General features: G+C 39.5%; 1 non-coding gene across 1 annotated transcript; it reads left to right on the forward strand.

Annotated features, from left to right (window-relative positions):
* Nucleotides 1-2,518: 2,518 nt before the first annotated feature.
* LOC148567057 (small nucleolar RNA R71) lies at nucleotides 2,519-2,626 on the forward strand. The gene has a single exon (XR_015882208.1). It is a non-coding gene; the product is annotated as a small nucleolar RNA R71 (small nucleolar RNA).
* The last annotated feature ends 2,952 nt before the right edge of the window (nucleotides 2,627-5,578 follow it).

Consider the following 5,578-nt stretch of genomic DNA (forward strand, 5'->3'; position numbering starts at 1 on the left):
TTTCTAGAGGTTTCTCCGGCCTTAGGTGCCATAAATGGTTATGAAAAAACAAAAAGCAACGCTTTTACCACACCAAACTTAGAAGGTTTGCTCGTTCTCAAGCAAAAGAAGAAAGAAGAGAGTAGAGGAAGAAGAAATAGAGGAGATGGAGGGGGGTTAGTGTTTCGGCCAAGGGGGAGAAGTAGTGTTTAGGATGTGTGAAAATGAAGGGGTGAAGAGTGGTTTATATAGGAGTGGGGAGAGGGTAAGGTTCGGCCATGTATGGGTGGGTTTGGGAAGGAAAGTGGTTTGAATTTGAATGGCAAGATAGGTGGGGTTTATGATGGATGGATGTGGATTGGTGAAGGGTTTATGGAGAAGAGGGTAGAAGTTGATAGGTGAGGGGTTTTTGGAGAAGAGGTATTGAGGTGATTGGTGAAGAGTTTTATGAAAAGGTGTGAAGAAGAGAGAGAGTGAGTTAAGGTTGGTGGGGATCCTGTGGGGTCCACAGATCCTGAGGTGTCAAGAATTTCTCATCCCTGCACCAATTAGGCTTGCAAAATGCCCTTTGATGCGAATCCTGGCGTTAAACGCCAGTCTGGTGCCCATTTCTGGTGTTAAATGCCCAGAATGGTGCCAGACTGGGTATTTAATGCCCATTCTGCTGCCCTTACTGGCGTTTAAATGCCAGTAGGCTTCTCCTCCAAGGTGTGCTATTTTTCTTTCTATTTTTCAGTTTGTTTTTGCTTTTTCAATTGTTTTTGTGACTTCACATGATCATCAACCTACAGAAAACATAAAATAACAATGGAAAATAGAAATTTAACATAGATAAGTAAAATTGGGTTGCCTCCTAACAAGCGCTTCTTTAATGTCAGTAGCTTGACAGTGGGCTCTCATGGAGCCTCATAGATACTTAGAGCATGATGATGGCCTCTTAACACCAAACTTAGAGTTTGAATGTGGGGGTTTTGTTTGACTCTGCATTGAGAGAAGCTTTTCATGCTTTTTCTCCATGGTTACAGAGGGAGATCTTTGAGCTTTAAACACAAGGGAGTCCTCATTTACTTGAAGGACCAATTCTTCTCTGTCAACATTAATCACAGCTTTTACTGTGGCTAGGAAGGGTCTGCCAAGGATGATGGATTCATCCATACACTTCCTAGTGTCTAGGACTATGAAATCAGCAAGGATGTAGTGGTCTTCAACCTTTACCAAGACATCCTCTACAAGTCCATAAGCATATTTCCTTGAATTGTCTACCATCTCTAGTGAGATTCTTGCAGCTTGTACCTCAAGTATCCCTAGCTTCTCCATTACAGAGAGAGGCATGAGGTTTATGCTTGACCCTAGGTCACACAGAGCCTTTTCAAAGTTCATGGTGCCTATGGTGCAAGGTATTGAGAACTTTTTAGGATCTTGTCTCTTTAGAGGTAATTCCTGCCTATTCAAGTCATCCAGTTCTTTGGTGAGCAAGGAGGGGTTCATCCTCCCAAGTCTCATTACCAAATAACTTAGCATTTAACTTCATGATTGCTCCAAGATACTTAGCAACTTGCTCTTCAGTAACATCTTCATCCTCTTCAGAGGAAGAATACTCATCAGAGCTCATGAATGGCAAAAGTAAATTTAATGGAATCTCTATGGTCTCAGTATGAGCCTCAGATTCCCATGGTTCCTCATTAGGGAAATCCTTGGAGACCAGTGGACGTCCATTGAGGTCTTCTTCAGTGGAGATCACTGCCTCTTCCTCCTCTCCAAGTTCGGCCATGTGGGTTATGTTGATGGCCTTGCACTCTCCTTTTGAATTCTCTTCTGTATTGCTTGGAAGAGTACTAAGAGGGAGTTCAGTAACTTTCTTGCTCAACTGACCCACTTGTGCCTCCAAATTTCTAATGGAGGACCTTGTTTCAGTCATGAAACTTTGAGTGCTTTTAATTAGATCAGAGACTATGGTTGCTAAGTCAGAGTGGTTCTGCTTAGAATTCTCTGTCTGTTGCTGAGAAGATGATGGAAAAAGCTTGCTATTGCTAAACCTATTTCTTCCACCATTATTGTTGTTGAAGCCTTGTTGAGGCCTCTGTTGATCCTTCCATGAGAGGTTTGGATGATTTTTCCATGAAGGATTATAGGTGTTTCCATAGGATTCTCCCATGTAATTCATCTCTTCCATTGCTGGGTTCTCAGAATCATAAGCTTCTTCATCAGATGAAGCTTCTTTGGTACTGACTGTTGCTTCTTGAATTCCAGATAGACTTTGAGAAATCATATTGACTTGCTGAGTCAATATTTTGTTCTGAGCTAATATGGCATTCAGAGTATCAATTTCAAGAACTCCTTTTTTCTTACTTGTCCCATTATTCACAGGATTCCTTTCAAAAGTGTACATGAATTGGTTAATTGCAACCATTTCAATGAGTTCTTGAGCTTCTGCAGGCGTCTTCTTCAGATGAAGAGATCCTCCAGCAGAGCTGTCCAATAACATCTTGGACAGTTCAGACAGACTATCATAGAAGATACCTATGATGCTCCATTCTGAAAGCATGTCAGAAGGACACCTTCTGATCAATTGCTTGTATCTTTCCCAAGCTTCATAGAGGGATTCACCTTCCTTCTGTCTGAAGGTTTGGACTTCCACTCTAAGCTTGCTCAATTTTTGAGGTGGAAAGAATTTTGCCAAGAAGGAATTGACTAGCTTTTCCCAAGAGTTCAGGCTGTCTTTAGGTTGTGAATCCAACCATGTTCTAGCTCTGTCTCTTACAGCAAAGGGAAAGAGCATAAGCTTATAGACCTCAGGATCAACCCCATTGGTCTTGACAGTGTTACAGATTTGCAAGAATTCAGCTAAGAACTGATGAGGATCTTCCAATGGAAGTACATGAAACTTGCAATTCTGTTGCATTAGAGAAACTAATTGAGGCTGAAGCTCAATGACAGGGATTGAGATGCTTCTCCCATAGAAGTCGGGAGTAGGTGCAGTAAAGTCACCAAGCACCTTCCTTGCATTGTTGGCATTGTTATTGTTTTCGGCTACCATGGCTTCTTGTTGTTTGAAAAGCTCTGTTAGGTCCTCTACAGAGAGTTGTACTTTAGCTTCTCTTAGCTTTCTCTTCAAGGTCCTTTCAGGTTCAGGATCAGCTTCAACAAGAATGCCCTTGTCCTTACTCCTGCTCATATGAAAAGAGAGGAGAAGAAAAATATGAAATCCTCTATGTCACAGTATAGAGATTCCTTGAGGTGTCAGAGGAAAATAAAAATAGAAGAATGAGGTAGAAAAGAGAGAATTTGAACTTATCAAGAGGGACAGAGTTCGAATTACTGATAATGGAGAAGTGTTAACCCTTTAAATAGAAGGATGTGAGAAGAGGATAAGAATTTTCGAAAATAAAGTGAAAAGATTTTGAAATAATTAAAAGAAATTTTGAAAATATGGTAGATGATTTTTGAAAACTAAGACTGAAAAAGAAATTAAGTGATTTTTGAAAAATATTTTGGAATTAGAAATCAAAAAGATATGATAGAAAAAAATTAATTTTTTAAAAAAAAAGATGTGATTGAGAAGATATGATTGAGAATCAAATTAAAGAAAGAATTTTTTAAAATTAAAGTTGATTACTTGACTAACAAGAAATTAGAAGATATGATTCTAGAATTAAAACTTTTGATCCTTTCTTAATAGGCAAGTAACAACTTGAAAATTTTGAATTAAATCATTAATTGTAGCAAGGATTTTCGAAATTAGTAATAAATAAAAAAATGGAAAGAAATTGATTTTGAAAAGATATGATTGAAAATATATGATTTGAAAAAGATTTGATTTTGAAAAATTATGAAAATTTGGAAAAGATTTGAATTAAAAATAAAATCTTCCCTCTAGTGTCCTCCTGGCTTTAAACGCCCAAAATGGCATCCATTCTGGCGTTTAACGTCCAAAATGCTACCTTTTTGGGCGTTTAACGCCCAGCCAGGTACCTTGGTTGGCGTTTAAACGCCAGTTTTCCTTCTTCACTGGGCGTTTTGAACGCCCAGCTTTTTTTGTGTAATTCCTCTGCTGCATGTTCTGAATCTTCAATTCTCTGTATTATTGACTAATCTAAGCAACAAGATGAACCGTCAGTTGTCCAAACTCGAACAATCCCCGGAAACGGCGCCAAAAACTTGGTGCACAAAATTGTGATCATCAACGGCACCAACAACTTGGTACGCACAATTGTAATCTCAACTCTTTGTCACAACTCCACACAACTAACCAGCAAGTGCATTGGGTCATCCAAGTAATAAACCTTACGTGAGTAAGAGTCAATCCCACGGAGATTGTCGGCTTGAAGCAAGCTATGGTCATCTTAAAAATCTTAGTCAGGCAGAATCAAATGGTTATGGAGAATTGATAATTAAAAGATGAATAAAATATAAAATAGGATAGAGATACTTATGTAATTCATTGGTGAGAATTTCAGATAAGCGTATGAAGATGCTTTGTTCCTTCTAAACTTCTGCTTTCCTATTGCCTTCATCCAATCATTCATACTCCTTTCCATGGCAAGCTTTATGTTGGGCATCACCGTTGTCAATGGCTACTTCCCGTCCTCTCAGTGAAAATGGTCCAAATGCGCTATCACCGCATGGCTAATCATCTGTCGGTTCTCGATCATGTTGGAATAGGATCCATTGATCCTTTTGCGTCTGTCACACGCCCAACACTCGCGAGTTTGAAGCTCGTCACAGTCATCCCTTCTCAGACCCTACTCGGAATACCAAAGACAAGGTTTAGACTTTCCGGATCTCAGGAATGGCTGCCAATAATTCTAGCCTATACCATGAAGGTTTTAATCTTAGATTAGAAACCCAAGAGATACACATTCAAGCTTGATTGCATGTAGAACGGAAGTGGTTGTCAGGCACGCATTCATAGGTGAGAATGATGATGAGTGTCACGGATCATCACATTCATCATGTTGAAGAGCGAATGGATATCTTAGAACAGAAATAGGCGTGAATTGAATAGAAAAATAGTAGTACTTTGCATTAATTCATGAAGAACAGCAGAGCTCCACACCTTAATCTATGGTGTGTAGAAACTCCATTGTTGAAAATACATAAGAACAAAGTCTAGGCATGGCCAAATGGCCAGCCTCCAAAAGCGTCTAAGATAGCATAAGACTTCTCAAAGATTAAAAATACAATAGCAAAAGGTCCTATTTATAGGGAACTAGTAGCCTAGGGTTTACAGAAATAAGTAATTAATGCAGAAATTTTCTTCCGGGCCCACTTAGTGTGTGCTTGGGCTGAGCATTGAAGCTTTCACCTGTAGAGACTTTTCTTGGAGTTAAATGCCAGCTTTTGTGCCAGTTTGGGCGTTTAACTCCAGCTTTTCTGCCAGTTCTGGCGTTTTGACGCCAGAATTTATGTGCTGACTTGGAACGCCAGTTTGGGCCATCAAATCCCGAGCAAAGTATAGACTATTATATATTGCTGGAAAGTCCAGGATGTCTACTTTCCAACGCAATTGACAGTGCGCCAATTGGGCTTTTGTAGCTCCAGAAAATCTACTTCGAGTGTAGGGAGGTCAGAATCCAATAGCATCTGTAGTCCTTTTTCA

This window comes from Arachis ipaensis, chromosome B4, assembly GCF_059453495.1.
Source record: "Arachis ipaensis isolate K30076 ecotype BB chromosome B4, ASM5945349v1, whole genome shotgun sequence".
Taxonomy (NCBI): Eukaryota; Viridiplantae; Streptophyta; class Magnoliopsida; order Fabales; family Fabaceae; genus Arachis; species Arachis ipaensis.